The sequence below is a fragment of the Puma concolor genome, chromosome D2 (genome assembly GCF_028749965.1).
Source record: "Puma concolor isolate L17-30 chromosome D2, mPumCon1.1.hap2, whole genome shotgun sequence".
Lineage (NCBI taxonomy): Eukaryota > Metazoa > Chordata > Mammalia > Carnivora > Felidae > Puma > Puma concolor.
In genome coordinates, this window is record NC_141677.1 from 389289 (window position 1) to 412021 (window position 22733).

The window sequence follows — 22733 nt, forward strand, 5'->3', positions numbered from 1 at the left end:
TACCAGGTGAATTTAGGATGAACTTGTGTGACAGGTGGTCCTATCTAGTCCTCTTACTTGAGGACTGGTTATGGGGTTTTGTTTTTATTTTTGAGAATATGTATATAATGGGTGTTTCTATTGGCTATATAAAAGGGTGAAACTTCTTTCTGCCTTTTACAATCTCTTAGCAGATTTCCTGTGATGTGTATCACATTATGCTTTAATGCTAATGCTTATTTGATAGTAAAATTGTCTTTGTTCTCTTCTACCTTTGCAGAAAGATTTTCTGGTTTGGGAGGAGACTTGTTTTTTATTTAAAAAAATTTTTTAATGTTTATTCATTTTTGAGAGACAAAGACAGAGTGCAAATGGGGGAGGGGCAGAGAGAGGGAGACACAGAATCCCAAGCAGGCTCCAGGCTCTGAGCTGTCGGCACAGATCCTGATGTGGGGCTTGAACTCACGAACTGCAAGATCATGACCTGAGCTGCAGTCAGATACTTAGCCAACTGAGCTATGCCGGTGCCCTGAGGTTTGTTTTTAAATTCTATTTCTCCAACAGTGTTTTGGATAAAAGCCTTTAAAGTGTTAGCATTTAGCACTGTTTGGTTTTAGATGCTTCATGGGCAGTATTTGCAAGGTCACCTAACTAGTAAATTATGAAACCAGGATTTGAAGCCAGGCATAATGAATAGCCTGCATATACATTTCACAAGAAGCTGTACTGTCTCCCTATGCAAAACATGGGTAGGTTCTAGTACATCATTTTAGTCAGAATTCTCGTCAAGATGGTAACTACTTTGTTAGGTTATTTAGGCATAATGTAATGGTTGGGATTTCCATTTGCCTTACTAATTTTGAAAGAAAAACTCCATAAGTGTGAATTACTTTGATCTGTTGGCCAGCAATTTGGGATTTCAGGTAACTTTTAATTATGTAGTGCTTTATATCAGTACTAGCCTTTAAGTTGGTGAAGAAATGATGAGAACATTGAAAAAATACCCATTACCTTCATTTGAATGTAAATTCTACTAATCTAATTCTCTGTTGGGCTCCTGAAATCTTTTAGATTTTTTCTTTTTATTATGCATGAAATAGCCTATTTTCATTTCCTTGTAGTCAGCATTTTCTAGAAAAATATTTTGAAACTTGTCTGTTAGACAGATGTTAGGAAAAATCAGGCCCCGGGATTTGCTGAATCACATAGTGGGCTTGCTAATAAGACTCCAAACCCACTGGTAGAATTCTGATTTAGGGTGAATAAGAGGCCCACGCCACCCCTGACGGGGTAAGGTTTGAATGTAGGATGTTGGAAAATATCGCTTTCTTCCTCTAGGTTTTATCTTCCATCTGTATGGGTTGCATGTTGTGGAAGGAGTTGAGGTGAATGTCGTGATTTCTAAAATCTTGGTTAGTGGTGGCAGGGATGGGGAGTGGAAGTGGTTGCTTGTGCTCATGTGGAAAGAGAACCTTTAAAAATCAGTGAGTTAGCTGCCATTTTGTGTTCCCATGTGAGCTCACCTAATCTCAGCTGGTCTACCTGAGATCTCCTGAGCGCCAGCCCTAGTCCCCCACATGGTCCTATTTCTGTTCCAAGATGAAATAAACTATCATGAGCAATAAACTATCATGAGTTTGGGGAAACTCGGCAAACTGCAAGCACAAGTGCATGTTAGTGGGAAAAGAACTGTTAGCTGACAGAAGGTGGTTCATAGAAAGGCTATAGTAGATGATAACAAATTTCAGTTCTCTTTCAAGAAGTTAGGGGTAAACAGTATCTCTAGCATTGAAGAAATGAATATGTTCACAAACCAGGGAACAGTGATCCACTTCAACAACCCTAAGTCCAGGCTTCCCTGGCAGCAAACACTTTGACTGTTACAAAGGCCACCCTGAGACCAAACAGCTGACAGAAGTGCTACCCAAGATCTTAAATCAACGTGGTACAGCAAGTCTGACTAGTTTAGGAAGAATCTGTGGATGGAAAAGCACCACTCACTACCAGAGGGGATGATGATGAAGTTCCAGATCTTGTGGAAAATTTTGATGAAGCTTCCAAGAAGGAAACAAACTGAGTTGAGTCAACTTCTGAAGAAAATAAAACTTGAAGAAGTTACTGGGAGCTGCTATTTTATATTATGAGTGCTTTTTAAAAATTTTTTCATGGTTATGCTAAAATCTAGATCTTTAGTATTTTAAGCCCAAGCTCCTTGGACACTGCCACTCTTTTCAGTTTTTGCTTATACACAATTCATTCTTTGCAGCTAATTAAGCTGAAGAAGCCTGGGAATAAACTTTGAAACAAGGTTAATAAAGTTTTTGCCTAGTTAAAAAAAAAAAAAAGAGTTAACACATCAAAATCCCAGGCAACAAAAGCTAAAATAAAAACATGAGACTATACTAAAGAGCTTCTGCACAGCAAAGGAAATAATATATTGAAAAGGCAACCTACAGAATAGGAGGAACAATTTTTTTTAATTTCAAATATAAAATTTTAAAGGTTATTTATTAATTTTGAGAGAGAGAGAGAGGTACAAATAGGGGAGAGGTAGAGTGAGAGAGAGAATGCCAAGCAGGCTCTGCACTGTGTCAGCACAGATGTAGGGCTCGATCCCACAAACCATGAGATCATGAACTGAGCTGAAACCAAGAGTCAGAGGCTTAATCAACTGAGCCACCCAGGTTCCCTTGGGAGGAACTAATTTATACTAACCTGTGATGAGGGGTTAATGTCCAAAATATGTATAAAGAACTCATAACTTTATAGCAAAAACAAACAAAAAAATAACAAAACTCCAAAAAGCCCCAAATAATACAATTAAAAAACGGGCAAAGGACCCAAATAGATATTTTTCCAGAGATGATCTACAAATGGCCAATATATATAAAAGGTGCTCAACATCATTACTCATCACAGAAATCAAATCAAAGCCATATTGAGATATTCTTTTACACGTGTACTGTTAGGATGGTTGTAATGAAAACAAAACAAAACAAAAAACACGAGATAACAGATACTGGAGAGGATGTAGAGAAAAGGAAATTCCCTTTTCTTTTCCTTCCTTCCTTCCTTCCTTCCTTCCTTCCTTCCTTCCTTCCTTCCTTCCTTCCTTCCTTTCTTTCTTTCTTTCTTTCTTTCTTTCTTTCTTTCTTTCTTTCTTTCTTTCTTTCTTTCTTTCTTTCTTTCTTTCTTTCTTTCTTAGCAGGGTAAGGACAGAGGGAGAGGGAGAGAATCTCAAGTAGTCTTCATGCCCAGCATGGAGCCTAATGCAGGACTCAATCTCATGACTCTGAGATCATGACTGGAGCCGAAATCAAGAGTCAGACACTCCACCAACTGAGCCACTGAGATGCCCCTAGAAAAGGAAATTCTTAATACACTTTTGGAAGGAACATAAAATCATACAGTCATATGGAAAACAGTATGAAGATTCCTCAAAAAATTGAAAATAAACTTCTATGTAATCTAGTAATCCCACACCTGACTATATTTCTGAAGAAATGAAATAAGTATCTCAAAGAGATATCTGCATACCCATATTCATTGCATCATTATTCACAATAGCCAAGATATGGAAACAGCTAAGTGTTCATCAGTGGATGAATGGATAAAGAAAATGTGACATGTATACACAATGGAATATGAATCAGCCACAAAAAGGAGGAAGTCCTGCCACTTGTAGAACATGGATGAATCTGGAGAGCATTATGCTAAGTGAAATAAGCCAGAGAGAGAAAGATGTGGAATTTTAAAAAAAATCTCATTACACAGAAACAGATACTAGAAAGGTGGTTCTCAGGGGCTGGAGAGGAGAAAATGGGTTGATGTAGATCAAAGGGTACAAATTTTCAGTTATTAGAAAAATGAAAGTTCTGAGGATCTGTATGGCATGGTGACTAGAGTTAATAATATGGTGTCATGTGCTTGAAATTGCTGAGAGATCTTAAGTGTTTGTACCACATGTACACAAAAAAGAGCTAATTATGTGAAGTGATAGATATTTTAATTATCTTGATCTTGGTAATTGTTCTAAAGTATATATGTACATCTAATCATCATGTACAATTCAAATATTATGTTTGTTAGTTATTCCTCAATAAGTTAAACAGACCAATTGTGAAGAATAGAAATGAAATGGTCATCTGATTGGTGGGTGCTCCCCCTAGCTCTTTCTGTATTTAGCATCTTGTTACAACAGAATATTATTCAGAAATCAGTCTTTTGTCTATTTCCAAAATAATGACTGATGTTTTTCCTTATCCTTTATATTTCAGCTTCTTCCTTGGGAAATGTTTTAGAGAAGTTTGGTTTCCTTACCTCCACTCCAAAATATGTTTCTTCCCCTACGATTATTTTCTAAAATATCACCACATTATTTTTCACTTCTAGCAATAATAAATCTAGCACAATATAGACTATTTACAGTCAGTTGCCATTATTTGAGGTACTTATGTCTGTAAAGTCTTCACAAACACTAAAATAGCAAATACTGACCCGTGGTTCCTAGGTTCCTGTGATCTGCCTTTGGTCACACATTTTTATCAACTGAGTAACACACACCCTGTTTTATGTATGTTTTTGTTGACAAACATCTTATTTAGTATGTATTGTTAATGCAATTAACATTGGACTCATGGCCAGTAACACTCTCATACCTGAATAAAGCTTATGTCACTCTCGTATTTTTCCTTAAGGCACATCACAGACTTTTTGTGTTTAAGAACACTGGACAGCATTCCAGCATGACCCACTCTAAACAGCGAAATTAGCAATGAAAAGCACAAAATGAGAAAAAACATGGCATTGAGGAGAACGGGAAACGGACACCTGTTTACAGGATGGAGCTATCTTTGTACTATATCTGACTCTTCTTTGGTCTCCTACATGAATGGTGCTCATTGAGGTGAAAGTTAGAGTTAGTCTGAGAATGAGTGTAGACACAGGAGGGCAAGTGGTGAGAAGGGGGAGGTGAACTTTGTCCTTCTGTCCCAGCAAGTATTCCTGTGAACTGAAGCTGATTGGAGGATAACGATATGAAATCACATAAGACACTTGTACAAAAGTTGTATCTCCTGGAATTTTCTTGTATTGCTACATCCTGTGGAGATCCTGTTACCAATATCTGTGCAAAAACATGCTGGTCGGGAAGAACAGTAGAGGCTCACACACTTCTGTGGCTTTTTCTTGCAAGTGGCACAACCAGTCCTGGCAAAGGCAACATGCAGGCTCCACTTCTGGGGTCACCTTGGTACCCTGTACCCTTTAGACATGCCCAAGTTTTAGTGGTCATTATTTCCCTTCTGCTGACAGTGGCTTGCATCTCTTATTGAAACCACCTTTCTTCCACTCTTGGTCCACGTGGCTCTACTATGGTTAATGTCAACTCACTTACCCCTAACTTTAACATGGTCATGTGGCCCAGACTTTGCTAACTGGAGCACCAACATCTTACTGACAAATGTATAAACTCAGACATTCCCAGAAATTTTTTTTTCAAAAACTAAACTTTTTTTTAAGCTAAATTTGCTAGGTTCATGGAATATATAATTGAAATTCTTTTGTACTTTTTGTCCTATTGTGGGGAGATTCTGTCTTATAAAAAAGTTATTGCAGAGAAAATCAGAGAAGGTAGGGAGATAGATGCTTAATGACCTCTGAGCACCTGGACTGTGCTTTAACTGAATCTGAATGTGAGGTTATAATTTTTTTTTGTTAGTTTCTGTCACTTTCAACCCCAAAAATCCTAAATAGTAATTGTGACAATGCTACAACTATAAGAATAAAAGTCAGCAATCAAGACAATTTTGGTTATGCCAATTCATCATAAAGCAGAATTAACTTAATGGTAGTTGACAAAAAGAACTTTGTGAGTAATCTTTATGAAGTATTTTAAAATGTGCAATAGAACTTAGCTTACAAGGGAGAGGGAGACCTAGGAGATCTGATAATAATAGAGAAAAGCACAAGTGTTTCTATAATTTTTACCTCCAGAGAAAGACGTGTGTTACACCTGTGTTGTTTATAATAGTATCCATAGCTCTTATCAAAATGCTAGGGAACAGGATAAACCTTCAATAAATGTTTGATGAAGGAGCACCTTGAATGAATGAGGCCTGGGAATATTGCCAAATACCTAGGAAATTGAAAGGGAAGGAATGGATTATTGTAAAGAAACAGAACTCAAGAATTAATGTCATATTTTTCAGAGAGAGAGAGAGAGAGAGAGAGAGAGAGAGAGTTCCTCTACGTTATATAGTATGATGTAAAAGCTCAGAGAGGTCACATAAAACAAAATTAAACCACACATTTATTGTGTTACTATGTCCTGTGTAATGTTAAATATTCTAGGGTAATTTTTATGGGATGGTGGGAAAGGATAGTTTAATATGGATTTATTAGAGGGGAAAGCAGAGTTAATTTGGTTAATTAATTATTTTATTCTATAATAAAATCTAATAAAAGCTATGCCTCAGAAAGAAATATTGTAAGAGTCTATATCAGTATCAAATAAAAGCATATCCAGACCGATAAGGAGAGATTTTATTCAAAAAGGATGTCACACTATGGAGAACACTCTGATTTCAGAGATCTGCAAGCATATCAGAATCAAACAGAAAAGTCTTTTCTTTTATAGAGAGAAGTAAGCAGGACTAGTGGAAACTTTGAAGGGGATATTGGCAAGTGAGGGAGAATGAGCAGATAGCATCTTGGGTTTGGTCTGGCAGTAAATGTGTCTCCCTGTGATGAGCAGATTCTTTGTACTGGAGGTCAGGGGGCATGTTTTGCCTTTAAACCCTTGCTTCGCCCCAGGAGCTTGGGGAGAGCCATATTCAGGGACCTGTTGGGAAGACAGAAGACTGACTAAACTTAGGTCAGATAAGGCAGGGGATAAGGGACAGGCAGTTGTGAACACGTGGTCATTAGTTGGAGTAATAGAAAGTGTGAGAAATGTCTTGAATTATTGCAGTGCAAAATGATATTTCCAAGGAATATATAGAAATTCTGCAGAGTAGGTGAACATGAACTGATGAGCCAGAACAGTGGGAATTTATAAACTTGTCCAAGTTAGAATCTAAAGGGAAGGGCTGATATTATTCATATGAAGAACTATGATTGGAAAAGTAAAATGTTTCATATTTATGCTCAGATTAGTTAAGATATTTCCTCAAACTTCTCACTTAGTAATGACATGAAAGGTGGGATTTGAGATACCCTAAAAGTAGCCGGTATTTTAGGCAGGTGAATTAGAAATTAGTATGGTGTGAGGTATTGTGAGTACTTTCAAAACCATAGACATGATGGTCATTATTCAGTAAGTCACCAAAACATGTCAAAATAGGAAGTTCTGGTATGCAAGAATAAACAAACAGAACCAGCAAATTAATAATAAACTGATGCTCAAGTGAATATCCTGTGTATATTTTTGCATATATCCTGTCAGAGTAAAGAGTACTAAGTTTGTGTGACCTGCACACACATTATAATTTTATATAATTATAATATAATAATAATAATAGCAATGATATGGGATAATAATTAAGACTTATACATATGCAAACAGCATAATATGTGAGGCACATTCTAAGCCCTTTATATATGTAATGTTCAATTTTTACAGTCATCCAATGAGGTAGGACTTTTTTTTAAATTTCACTTTTATAAGAACAGGAACCCTAAACAGGCTGAATATATGGTCAAAGGTCATACTTTGCTCTTACCTATTATTAGATATCAATGGAGCAGGGGGAAGATACCAATGGATGTTCTACTTTTTGTAGGTGTGTGTGAAAACACTTAAGTTCTACTCTTTTAGCAAATTTTAATCATATATCATTACCAATTATAGTTGTCATGTTATACATGAGATGCTCAGACTGTATATTGCAAGTTCGTACCCTTTACCAACATCTCCTGTTTTCCCCATCCCTCAGCCGCTGGCAACTACCATTCTACCCTCTATCTATGGGTTTGACTTTTTCCTTTTTATATTTGACATATAGGTGATGCCATGTAGTATTTGTTTTTCTCTGTCTGGCTGATTTCTCTTAGCATAACGGTCTCTAGATTAATCCGTGTTGTTGCAAATGCCATGACTTCCTTCTTTTTAAGGCAAAATGACATTCCAATACACATGTATATGTGCGTGCACGCGTGCACACACACACACACACACACACACACACACACACACACACCATATCTTTATCCAATCCAGTTATCCACTGACAGACACTTAGGTTGTTTCCATAACTTGGTTATTTGTGAATTATTCTGCAGGGAACATAGAAGTACAAGCAGGATTCTACACATTCTATGTTTTCATTTTCATTCAGTTCAGAATCCTTTCTAACTCTTTGAGTTAATGATTTCATTTCCATGAGATATATACCCAGAAGTGGGATCAATGTGTAAAAACAATCTATTTTTAATTTCTTAAGACAGCTCCACACTGTTTTTCCTAGTGGCTATATCACTTTATATTCCCATCAAGACTATATAATGGTTCTTTTGCTCCACATCCTTACTGGCATTTATTGTCTCTGGTCTGTTTGGTAACAGCCTCCTTGTCAGTGTTTTGGAGGAGTTTGAGTTGGATTGGCATTAATTCTTTAAATGGTTGATAGAATTCACCAATGAAGCCATTTGGTCTTGGACTTTTCTTTGTTGGGAAATTTTTGATTACTGAATCAATCTACTTACTGGTAATTGTTCTGTTCAGGTTTTTTATTTCTTCATCATTTGGTCCTGGGAAGTATAATGTTTCTAGGAATTTATCCATTTCTTTTAGGTTATCTAATTTGTGTATAATTGTTCATGGTAATTTATTACGATCTGTAGTATTTCTGTAATGTTTCCTCTTTGATTTCTGACTTTATGTATGTGAAGCCTCTCTTTTTTGCTAATTAATCTAGCTAAAAGTTTGCCAATTCTGTTTATCTTTCCAAAAAACCAGCTCTTAGTTTCATTGATCTTTTCTATTTTTCTTTTTGTAGTCTCTGTTTTGTTTATTTCTGCTTTGACCTTTTGTTATTTCTATCCTTCTACTGACTTTGGGACTTAGTCTGTCCCTTTTCTATTCTAGTTCCTTGAAGCATAATGTTACGTTGTTTATTTGAGAACTTTGTTTTTGCTTAATGTAAGCATTTATCTCTCTAGTATTCCTTCCTTTAATTTTGCTACATCCATAAGTTTTGGTGTGTTGTGCTTCCATTTTCTTTTGTCTCAAGATACAGTTTTAAAAATTTCTTCTTGACCTTTTGGTTGTTTAGGAGCATGTTGTCTAATCTCCACATATTTGTGAATATTCTAGTTTTTCCCTGTAATTTATTTCTGTTGTCATATTCATTGGTCATAAAAGATGCCTGGTATGATTTCAATCTTATTACACGTATGGAGACTTACTTTGTGGCATAATGTGTGTTCTATCCTGGAAAATGTTCTATGTGTGCTTGAGAATAATGTGTGTTCCATTGCTGTTGGATGGAATGTTCTGTATGTGTCTGTTAGGTATACCTGGTCTAATGTGTAGTTTAAGTTCAGTTTTTTTCTTAATGATTTTCTGTCTGGTTGAGCTCTCCATTGCTGAAAGTGGGGTATTGAAGTTTCTTACTATTATTGTATTACTGTCTACTTCTCTCTACAGATCTGTTAATATTTGCTTTATATATTTAGGTGCTGCTATGTTTGGTGCATAAATATTACAGTTGTTATGACCTTTGAATTCATCCCTTTATCATTATATAACTTTATTTGCTTCTTATTACACTTATTGGCTTAAAGTCTGTTTTGTCTCATATAAGGATAGCTATCCTTGGTTTCTTTTGGTTTCCATTTGCATGGAATATCTTCTTCCATCCTTTTACTTTCAATCTTTGTGTGTCCTTAAAGTGAAAGTGAATCTCTTGTAAATTGCATATATTTGGGTCTTATGTTTTCATCTATTCAGCCATTCTGTGTCTTTAGATTGGAGAGTTTCATCCAGTTATATTTACATTGTTTGTCTAAGGGTACATAACTACTCTGGCCTTTTTGTTCATTGTTCTCTGGCTTTTTTATAGTTTCTTTGTTCCTTTATACTTCTCTTGCTCTCTTTCTTTGTGTTTTGATGATATTATGTCACAGTATGCTGTGATTGTTTTCTCTTGATCTTTTGTGTATCTACTATAGGTTTTTGTTTTGTGTTTACTATAAGGTTTTCACAAAACATCTTATAGTTTTATAAGAGTGTATTTCAAGCTACTATCATTTCCAATACATACAAAAGTTTTGCAGTTTGACATTCCCCTATCCTACATGTTATGTTTTTGATGTCACAATTTACATCTTTTTATATTGTGTATCACTTAAGAAGTTATTGTAGTTATAGTTATTGTTAATACTTTTGTCTTTTAACATTTTTATAAGGGTAAAATCACCAAGTGATTTACCTACCATCCCACAGTATTATAGCATTCTGAATTTAATTATATTTACCTTTTTCTAGTGAGTTTTAAAGTTTCATATGCTTTCCTGCTACTAATTGTTATTAATGTCCTAATTGTTAATTAATGTCCTAATGTACTAATTGTTATTAATGTACTAATGTCCTTTTGTTTAGCTTGAAGAAGTCCCTTTAACATTTCTCGTAAGGCTGGTCTAGAGGTGATGAACTCCTTCAACTTTTGTTTGTCTGGGAAGCTTTTTATCTCTTCTTGAAATTTTAAAGAGAACATTGCTGAGTAAAGTTTCTTGGTCAGCAGATATTTTCTTGCAGCACTTTGAATATATCATCTTACTCCCTCGTGGTCTGTAAGATTTCTTCTGAAAAATCCACTGATGATGTTATAGGAATTCCCTTGTATATAAGTAGTTGCTTTTCTCTTGGTGCTTCTAAGATTTTTGATTTTTCTTTAAATTCTAACAATTTAATTAAAAAGCACTTAATGTGGGTATCTTTGTTTTTATCCTATTTGATACTCTGGGCTTCCTAGATCTGGATGTCTGTTTATTCCTTTAGGTTAGGGAAATTTTCAGCCATTTTTTCTTTGAAAAAACATCCTGCCCCTTTCTCTGTCTCTTCTCATTTTGGGATCCCTATAATGAGTATATTGACAGTATCCCATAAACCTTTAAGTCATCTTCACTCTTTTTCACTCTTTTTTATTAGTTTGTTTTTGCTTCTCTGATTGAATGAATTCCACTATCTTGTCTTCAAGTTTGCTATTTCTTCTGATTAATCAAATCTGTCGTTGAACCTCTCTGTTGAATTATTCAATTCAGTTAATAATATGTTCCTCAGCTCTGTGATTTTCTGGTAGTACCTTTTAAATATTTTCTCTTTGTTGAAATTCTCACTTTGTTCATACATTGTTTTCCTGAATTTCTTTATAACCATACTTTGAACTCTCTAATGGGTAAATCCCTTATCTCTATTTCATTAAGATTGATTTATGGAAATGTGTCTTATTTTTTGTTTGTAACATATTCTCCTACTTTATTTTCCTTGATTGTCTATTTTGGTTTCTGCACATTAGCCACATCTCCCAGTCTTTAAAGATTGGTTTTGTGTAGGCAAGTGCCTTATCAATCAGTGTGACCAGAGTTCCTGGTTGCCTCTCAAACTCTTGTTATTTCAGTGCTGCCATATTTGTTCCTAGTGGCTCTAGTAGTTGAGTGTGTGTCGAGACATGCCAGTGTCCCTAAGGGGAGACTTGAAGTCAGCACCTAGATGCAGGCTGAGTAGAAGTTGGGTTGTCAGACAGAAGTGGGGAGAGTGTGAAACTGGGAGATTGACATTTTTGCCTATTCTCTTGACCTGAGGCCTGGTGTATAGTTGTGAGCCACAGCAGCTTTTCAGCTGTTTCTTTGTTTGTCATAGTCTTGGGGGACTCATGAATAGAAGCCCCATTTATTATCAGATATAGGTGATTTGGGGGTCTATCCCTTGGGTGGGAGCCATAAAGTTTGAGATGTTAGATGTCCCAAAGTCTTTGCTCCTCAGGGAGAAGCTGAGAGTTGGGGTTCTCACCTGACTTTACAGCTATGTGCTGGGATATAATTTGTGGTGAGAGTTTGTCTCAGCCTTTCCTATCCGTTTTGATACTGGTATTTTCTCAGTCACCTGTGTAAATGAGTCACTCAACTAGATTCTGGATTTCTCTCAGAGGGAATTACTCTGTATACAGATGTATATTTGAGCCATCCACAGGAGAAGGGAAAATCAGGAGCTTCCTGTGTCACCATCATTTTTGAGATGTAGTCTTTGCAGATAGCTTTTGAACTTTTTTGGAGCAAGATTTGAAGCCAATTCAGTAATTGCCATAGGATGTTGTTTTTACTGAAATTGCTATCATAATCAATATTAACCTATTGTATATCTAAATTTGTAATCATATTTTAGCATTTCCCCTTCCATTAATTATCCATTGTCTTAAATTTTTCTGTGTACCAGGACACTATTTAGCTATTTCCTTCATTAGTGCATTTTATAAATTTTGGCTAACTTTTTATTTGTGTGAGAGTCAGGTTTCAACTATTTTGAAAACTATCAGCAAATATTGACCAGGTTTATTTCTTTTGACCTTTTTTTATGAATCCATCACCCTCTTCAGCATATACATTTTTCTTTAGATGAAGTAAAAACTATAATCCAGATATAGCTGAGTTTATAGGCCTAAGAGATATTCTTCTACCTGACTCTAAATATTAATTTAATTAGTTCAATTCACATGTGTTGTTGTCAACTGCGAGTTGTGGGGATGTCCAGGCTGGGTTAAAGGAGTCCAGTCGGGCCTGGGATATGTGACCTGAGAGAAGAATGGGTCACAAGCATGGAGGGGTGAGTTGTAAGTACAACAGCTGAGTGTGTTCTGTGAAGCGTAATTTCCAGGTATGATTATCAGGTAAGGATGACAGCCTATGACTGTAAAACTAAGAAAATAACCATACCTACTCCCTCAAAAAGTCATGAAATAAGCCAAGACCAAGGCACCAACTGCCTGTGTAATTTTCTCACTTATGAGGTAATCTTCAAATACTAGCACAATGCAGTATTATAACACTAGTCAGGTACTTCATTAAATATGTACATCCACCTGATGATGAACTGTGACAGGCTGCAGATGGATTCACAGTAAAAGCAATAGCAGCATATTGCTTTCCCAGTTTTAATTTAGCAGCAGGATGGGGAAAAGCTGCTTTTGACACTGTACAGGCCTGTGGGCCACGTGGGATAATGTAATGATACTCTATGTCCACAAAGAACATTCACATCACTAGTACACATGAATTCTCAGTGCCGGCATCACTTCAACCCTGTAGTTGTCTTCATGACCCAGGTTCATTTTCTTGCTCCTGAAATTATTCTCCTCATTAGAACTGCTTTTGGATCCCTCAGCACCTGCATTTCAGTGAATATGTTATAAATATAGAAGAGTACACATGTATAAATAGGTATGTATGTATGCATGCAAAGACAAAAAATGTACGTGTGCATGCATATATGTATAGAATGGCTTTAATGAGATGCAATACACACACCACAAAATTCGCCCACTTAAAGTGTACAATTCAGTGATTTTTAGTATATTCACAGAGTTGTGCAACTATCAGAATATGGTTATTTTTAAAATTTCCTTTGACTTTTGTCAGGTTCTGGAGTATGGAAACTGGATATAAATCTGGGAAAAATGAAAATTAACAGCAGCAGTACTAACAATCATAGTTTGAGTCTGACTGGTACCTTCAAATATATCACCTTATTTAAGCATCCAACAACTATACAAGATAGGTATTAATTCAATTTAAAATGAAAATCACTGGTGCAAAAAAGGTAAAATACTGTATCTGAGGTTAAAATAATTGTCCTATACTAAATGAAATAAGTAAGACCGAGAAATACAAATATCATATTATTTAACTCATGTGGAATCCAAAATAAAAACAAAAAGAAATTAAAAAGCAGGAAGCATATTCAGAACTTTAGAGATAACAAACTGATGGTTGCCAGAGGGAGGGAAGTGGGGGGAGGGCAAAATGGGTGAAGGGGTGTGGAAGTTATGGCAGGAATAAATCATGGGGATAAAAGGCACAGGGAATACATTCGATGATACTGTGATGGATGGCAGCTACATTTGTGGTGAGCACAGCACATAGAGTTGTTGCATCACTATGTTGTACACCTGAATGTCACATTGTGTGTGAACTAGAAAAAAAACTTGGCAAAACCAATATTTGATCTGATGTCACTGTACTGGTATAATTCCTTATCCTGCTAACTCCATGAATGTATTCACTTTATGTGGTATAATTCACTCTCTGGAATTTATTAGCCTAGTATTTCCATCAGTGTAATGCCTTCTGACTTTCCTTATTACTTTGTGTATAACTTGTTCAGTTGATCATTTAGTTTTGTTTTGAATGATAGCTATTCTGCTTTTACTTCCACACATAATCTAAAATGTCTCACTTTATTTTGACTGTTTTCTAAAAACAAACATGTGTCTCAGAGGACAGAGCTTTACCCAGGGAAGGTGGGAGGAGGCAAGGTGAGCGGATGGGAAGGGGTCATCTGAGGTAAAGCCCTGAAGTGCTGGCAGTTGTGTGTGAGTTAGAAGATGGCAGGCTTTGGGGCGCCTGGGTGGCTCAGTCGGTTGAGCGTCCGACTTCGCTCAGGTCACGATCTCACGGTCCGTGAGTTCGAGCCCCGCATCAGGCTCTGTGCTGACAGCTCGGAGCCTGGAGCCTGCTTCAGATTCTGTGTCTCCCTCTCTCTCTGGCCCTCCCCCCGTTCATGCTCTGTCTCTCTCTGTCTCAAAAATAAATAAATGTTAAAAAAAAAAAAAAAAAAAATTTAAGAAGATGGCAGGCTTCACACACCTAGTGTGCTGGAGGAATTGTGAAAAGCAAGAAGAGCATATGCTCGTGGCTTTTGCCGTTGTCACAGTGTTAACCATGCCCACATCCCCTCTCACTAAGCCTGGAAAAAAATCTGCCTGAAAGTTCTTTAGCATCCATTCCTCTCTACCTGTTTGATATTACACTCGATAATTTTGTTTGGCTTCTCTGTCTCTACCTTGCTTCATCTACTGAAACTTCCTCTCCTGCAGTTGTCCACTCCCACCTTATGAATAACTCTCATTTTCTGATTATTATGCATAAATAGAATGTGCAACTACTTAGAAAGGGCCATGCTCTGCTAAGGAGACTCAGGTCATTATGATGGACAGCCCATTAGTTTGAAAACAAAATTATACCTTTTTATATTTGTATTTGTTTTAGTTTCATTTACATTTATTTATTTATAATACCTGATTTATTTTAAATTGGATATAATATGAAAAATCTGTAAGAGCTCTCATGTAATACAACAAGAAGTCAAAGTTTAAAATGCTGAGAAACACTGGCCTTTTTTTGGTTTTTAAATGTTTAAATGTTTATTTATTTTTGAGAGAGATTGAGAGAGAGCCAGCGAGCATGAGCAGGGGCAGAGCAGAGAGAGAGGGAGACACAAAATCTGAAGCAGACTCTAGGCATCTGACTGTCAGCACAGTGCCCGATGCGGGGCTTAAACTCACGGAGTGTGAGATCATGACCTGAGTTGAAGTTGGATGCTTAACCAACTGAGCCACCCAGGTGCCCAACACTGACCTTTTTGACAGGCTTATCTTGAGAACAAGAGAGGGTTTTTATTGTGTAGAATTTTGGGCGAGAAAAGATGAAAAATGTTTCAGGGCCTTCCGTTCCTTTCGTTAGTACTAGTCTGCTCCTCTTTCTTCCCTTGAGATCTTTTCATTGTTAGGCCATGGAAATAGCCTTATGTACTTTGTGCTGATGATGATTGCACCTTCTTTGTGTAGTCAGGTATATTGGTATTTGATGATACTAAGACCCCAAACAGTAGGAGCATATAGTCTTGAAACTCATATCCTGGAAATTCGATGTGTTTAAGCACCTACGGAGGAGACCATGAGGTATAAGTCCATGAAGGATACTCTTGTGAAGATCTTTATCTTCAGGGAAAATAAGGTAGACTGGCTTGATGTAAGAAGGATGATCCCATGCAACAGAGAACCAGTAACTTTATTTATTTATTTATTTATTTTTTTTTAACGTTTATTTGTTTTTTTGGGACAGAGAGAGACAGAGCATGAACGGGGGAGGGGCAGAGAGAGAGGGAGACACAGAATCAGAAACAGGCTCCAGGCTCTGAGCCATCAGCCCAGAGCCCGACGCGGGGCTCGAACTCACGGACTGCGAGATCGTGACCTGGCTGAAGTTGGACGCTTAACCGACTGCGCCACCCAGGCGCCCCGAGAACCAGTAACTTTAAATAGAACAGTGTATACTAAATAGTTTATACTTCAGATCCAATGCCTCAATTCCCTAATGTGGCAAAAACATTTCCCAGAGCCATGAAGAAAGAAAAATATACTTATAGCAAGATTTATTTCACCAGAATATTGTTTGCTCTTTGGAGCATCTGATAGTATAATTTGATCAAAGTGCAGTGTGTAGGAGATATTCCTTACTTCAGGGAGGGGACTGTTGGAGGTCATTGAAAGAGAGAAGGGCATTGGAGGGAGATCCTGGTGTTAAGAGTAAGGGACAAGGCCATCAACAGATCAGTGGCCTAGGAACCTAGGGACCCAAAAGGTCGACCTTAGGAGCAGAAGTGTATCACAGACACACTGTACTCTGAGCATGGAAAGAGAATAGGGCAGAACCTTTCACACATTAGCAGTGGCAGATGATGGTCTCTCCACCCCTTGAGTTAAAGAGGCCATGCAGGAGTGTCAGCAGGGGCAGGAAAGGTGGGGGAAGACAAGAGGGATAGGCCCACCATCATCCTCAACCAGTAAAAGAACACACAAAGAATTTGTTATGCAGAGAAATGAAGGGAGTAGCAATAAAGAAAGTAGATTGGTTGATTGATTGATTGATTGATTGATTGAATAGCCATTCATTTATTTTTTTTCAACGTTTTTTTTTTTTTATTTTTTTATTTTATTTTTGGGACAGAGAGAGACAGAGCATGAACGGGGGAGGGGCAGAGAGAGAGGGAGACACAGAATCGGAAACAGGCTCCAGGCTCCGAGCCATCAGCCCAGAGCCTGACGCGGGGCTTGAACTCACGGACCGCGAGATCGTGACCTGGCTGAAGTCGGACGCTTAACCGACTGCGCCACCCAGGCGCCCCAAATAGCCATTCATTTAGATGAGAAAAAAAATATGGTACGTTGTTACACTGATAAGAATAATCTCGTCAAGAAGAAAAACCTGTTTATATAGTAGAGCAACGTCAGAGTGGATGGAGTATAGCACATAAGTAGAAGTTCATAAGTAGGAACATCAACAAGTCTTCCATTATACCAGGAAGGAAGGCAGAGCAACATGGACATCTGTGTGAGAGGTCCCTAGGAACTTTGGAAACCTATTGGGAGTAGAGGCCCCACAATGCTGTAAGTGGGGGTTCAAACCTAGAAAATATAATCTGGTTACTGTTGTAGTACATCATCCATCCATCCATCCATCCATCCATCCATCCATCCATCCAAGAAACTAAAAAGGGAATTATAGAAGAGCCATAGGAAAAGCAAGTGTCTTTATTACAGAAGGACATTGTTATTTTAATTTTATATCTATATTTTTTCACTATGAATGTTTTAAGTATCTCCCTTTAAACGATAAATATAATAAATACCCTTTGAAAGGGTATTTATTGTGCAATACAAATTTAGGTGTTGTGTCAGTATCTTTTAGCTGAACAAAATTGGGGGTGGTGATAAAAAGTCCAGTAGAAGAAAGTAGCATATTTGTGGATATCTCTATATTATCTATTATCTATCTATCTATCTATCTATCTATCTATCTATCTATCTGTCATCTATTGTCTATCATCTATCATCTACCTATCATGTATTTATATATCTATTTATCATCTATCTATTGATTGATCAATTGATTGATCCTCTTCCCCACCAAGGTTGAACTTTCTTCAGTCTCCTGTGTTCTTGATTTTATTGTTTGTTGGCTATATAAATTTCATCTCAGATACCGAATTAAAACCATTGAGCCAAAAAAGACAAAAATCCATCTACCTAAGGCTACAAGTGCAAACTTGTAGTTACTTTCCTCCCCTATTTATTAAGAATACTTTAAAAAAGCAATGTATAGCAGTTATTTGTCACACTGTTTCTCTTCTTTCTAACCACCCTTTCCCTTACACCTGCATATAAAGCCAACAGGTCAGACAACAGACCTATTTCCTATCTCAGGTTGACATGAGACCATATGTGTGCATGTGTGAGTGGGGATGGAGAGCCTGATTCCAGCTGGGCTTTCTCCATGGTCTTGGTATCTCTCCATGTTTCCCACCACTTGTTGGAACTCAAAGGATTAAGAGATAACCTTAATAAAATCCCCCCCCCCCCACCCGCTAAATGAAGAAGGCACAGTGTTGTGTGTGTGTGTGTGTGTGTGTGTGTGTGTGTGTGTGTGTGTTTTGAAGGTCACTGAACATATGACACATTTTCCTCTGAGCCAGCCCAAATCTGAGCTGAAGTCTAAAATCCCCGACTCTGTGGGAACATTTTAGTTTCCTCTCTAAAAATCATCTTGACTTCTATCTTGGTATTGGGAGTACTTGTACCAATAACTTCTTGATTTTACATGGATTTTGGTTTTAATGGCATTTTATAAGATTTGCAACTCTGGTTCAGTGCTCTGGGTGCTTTTAGCCTCAAGCTAAAAGCAACAGTGTTGCTTCAGATTGTGATTGAATCTGAACCAAAGGAGTTAAGGTTCTCATTGATAAATATGGCAGGTGTATCCAGGTAATTCTGGCTCCAACTCTGCTGTTAAAATTTATTATATAATTATTAAGCATCTAATATTAAGTGTTATTATAAATGTGACATAAGTATTGTTTTGCTTTTCCTTATTGATGCCACATGAAATGGAAAAAATGTGCTAATTATTTTGAAGTACAGTGTGATCAGAAAAAGAGATAAGAAAACTAATACATTATTTTAAGAGCTGAATATCTCATTTAAACATTATAAAAAATGTTCAGGATTGTCACTCATGCTCACATTTTATTGACCAAGAATCTGAGCTTATAGAGTTTAAGTGAATGGCTCAAGCCTCATTCTGAGTAGTCAGTAAAATTGGGATTTGAACTTGGTCTCTCTGATTCCATGTATGTATCCTTTTTCAACTTATTATACTGTACTTGCATATTTTTAAAAATTATTTTAATTTTTTTATTTTTCAATGAGTTGTGTGTCAAGAAAATTTCCCAGTATCTTTATTATGGGGCAGAATGAGAGTTCACAGATACGATTATAAACTTATGTATCAGCTTGGGGTAAAAAACAAAATCCTACTTATATTAGTAATATTATCAGTGACTCCACACTTATAACCTCATCTTGGGAGAATATTCTTTTATCATGGCTAGCCTGTCTGGGGTCATAATCTTCTAGTTTCCTAAACTCAATATTTTACTATTAAATATTCCTTCCTATCAATTGGAGTAGGTGGTAAGACCTGCCATCTTATGAATATTTGCTTCTAAAAACATTCCTGGCAAAGTCTTTGGCCAATGTCTTGCTGACAAGTAGAAAATAAGCAGCTACCCCTTCCATGTACCCCAACCCCACTGTCAGGGCTTTTTAGAATTTACCCACGAGAGATAACATTGATGCAACGTAAGTGTCTTTCACAGAAGAAAACTTGAGGAAAGAGAAATAGGGACTGTGTTGCTCTGGGTAGAATTGCTATTGGAAAGAATCAGCATTGTACAGATGGAGACAGTGTCCAACACCTGCTGAGATGGGCTCTCTGATGACATCAGTGGTTTGAATAGTACAGGAAGGGGAAGGAAGAAAAAAGATCCCCTCTCACCCATCCTGTTAATTACTCTGAGAGGAATGGGTTTGAGGGTTTGAGGAACACTATTGACTTCCTAAAAGTCAATAGTGAACATACAAAAATTGTGTATCTCTGTATTGTGTGAGATTGAATGGAAACATGTTTTTAGTAAAGCAAAATTGAGTTTTAAAACAAGTAAACAAGGTTCAGACTCAGCTAAGGTTGACCCACAGCACTGTAGTCATGACATCCCAGAAGTCACAGCTCTGTATTTAATAGTCCAGTGCCTGGGAGAGCCTGAACTTACCAATAGTGTCAGTGTGTTGGACAGGAGAGCTTTGCAACCTCAGAAATACACTGAGCTTGTAAAAGGCCCCTGGTGCTGGTCTACCCTTCCTTGGGAGCAGAGAGGAGGAGGCATCACAGTCCTTTCCTGGGCAATGATTCCATTTTGGACTATCTTAAGCTGTCAAAGAAGTTTAACAACAATGAACTCTGAAAAAAAAAAAAGTGGTTTGGATGTTACAATTACTTATTTGATAAGAAGTTCTTTGGTTTTTAGGCAAAGTTACCCACTGTTTCTCAAGTATCAACCAGCAATAAATAACAAGCAATATAGGGAAGAGGAAATGTATGCCAGTTAAAAACAATATGTTACACTTGTATATAATGCATTAATGGCTATAATACAATCTTTTTATAAATACTTGCATTTTGAAAATTATAAAAATTTAAACTTCGTTCATCCTTAAATATGGAATTTGATTTTAAGGAAGTTATTTATTTAGAAAAAAAAATAATGAAAAAACCCCACATTTATTGAGTTTTGGATTAAGTTTTCCCTTTATCTTGGTAACTGGCAACATACCAATAGTGTAGTCTATTCCTGGCTATTTATTCGCTCATATACACACTCCAGTTTTCAACATACTGAATATTTGAATACTGATTCAATAATAGCTAAGCCTTAAAATGTTGATATTTAATTTTATTTATTTATTTATTTATTTATTTATTTATTTATTTATTTATTTATTTTTTTATATATGAAATTTATTGTCAAATTGGTTTCCATACAACACCCAGTGCTCATCCCAAAAGGTGCCCTCCTCAGTACCCATCACCCACCCTCTCCTCCCTCCCACCCCCCATCAACCCTTAGTTTGTTCTGGGTTCTCAACAGCCTCTTATGCTTTGGCTCTCTCCCACTCTAACCTCTTTTTTTTTTTTTTTGTTCCCCTCCCCCATGGGTTTCTCTTAAGTTTCTCAGGATCCACATAAGAGTGAAACCATATGGTATCTGTCTTTCTCTGTATGGTTTATTTCACTTAGCATCACACTCTCCAGTTCCATCGACGTTGCTACAAAAGGCCATATTTCATTTTTTCTCATTGCCACGTAGTACTCCATTGTGTATATAAACCACAATTTCTTTATCCATTCATCAGTTGATGGACATTTAGGCTCTTTCCATAATTTGGCTATTGTTGAGAGTGCTGCTATGAACATTGGGGTACAAGTGCCCCTATGCATCAGTACTCCTGTGTCCCTTGGATAAATTCCTAGCAGTGCTATTGCTGGGTCATAGGGTAGGTCTATTTTTAATTTTCTGAGGAACCTCCACACTGCTTTCCAGAGCGGCTGCACCAATTTGCATTCCCACCAACAGTGCAAGAGGGTTCCTGTTTCTCCACATCCTCTCCAGCATCTATAGTCTCCTGATTTGTTCATTTTGGCCACTCTGACTGGCGTGAGGTGATACCTGAGTGTGGTTTTGATTTGTATTTCCCTGATAAGGAGCGACGCTGAACATCTTTTCATGTGCCTGTTGGCCATCCGGATGTCTTCTTTAGAGAAGTGTCTATTCATGTTTTCTGCCCATTTCTTCACTGGGTTATTTGCTTTTCGGGTGTGGAGTTTGGTGAGCTCTTTATAGATTTTGGATACTAGCCCTTTGTCCGATATGTCATTTGCAAATATCTTTTCCCATTCCGTTGGTTGCCTTTTAGTTTTGTTGGTTGTTTCCTTTGCTGTGCAGAAGCTTTTTATCTTCATAAGGTCCCAGTAATTCACTTTTGCTTTTAATTCCCTTGCCTTTGGGGATGTGTCGAGTAAGAGATTGCTACGGCTGAGGTCAGAGAGGTCTTTTCCTGCTTTCTCCTCTAAGGTTTGGATGGTTTCCTGTCTCACATTCAGGTCCTTTATCCATTTTGAGTTTATTTTTGTGAATGGTGTGAGAAAGTGGTCTAGTTTCAACCTTCTGCATGTTGCTGTCCAGTTCTCCCAGCATCATTTGTTAAAGAGACTGTCTTTTTTCCATTGGATGTTCTTTCGGGCTTTGTCAAAGATTAGTTGGCCATACGTTTGTGGGTCTAGTTCTGGGGTTTCTATTCTATCCCAGTGGTCTATGTGTCTGTTTTTGTGCCAATACCATGCTGTCTTGATGATGACAGCTTTGTAGTAGAGGCTAAAGTCTGGGATTGTGATGCCTCCTGCTTTGGTCTTCTTCTTCAAAATTACTTTGGCTATTCGGGGCCTTTTGTGGTTCCATATGAATTTTAGGATTGCTTGTTCTAGTTTCAAGAAGAATGCTGGTGCAATTTTGATTGGGATTGCATTGAATGTGTAGATAGCTTTGGGTAGTATTGACATTTTGATAATATTTATTCTTCCAATCCATGAGCAGGGAATGTCTTTCCATTTCTTTAAATCTTCTTCAATTACCTTCATAAGCTTTCTATAGTTTTCAGCATACAGATCCTTTACATCTTTGGTTAGATTTATTCTTAGGTATTTTATGCTTCTTGGTGCAATTGTGAATGGGATCAGTTTCTTTATTTGTCTTTCTGTTGCTTCATTGTTAGTGTATAAGAATGCAACTGATTTCTGTACATTGATTT

The 22733-nt window shown here is 37.1% G+C and overlaps 1 pseudogene; it reads left to right on the plus strand.

Moving 5' to 3' along the window:
• Nucleotides 1-1610: 1610 nt before the first annotated feature.
• LOC112851470 (transcription factor BTF3 pseudogene) lies at nucleotides 1611-2056 on the plus strand (annotated as a pseudogene).
• Nucleotides 2057-22733: the final 20677 nt, after the last annotated feature.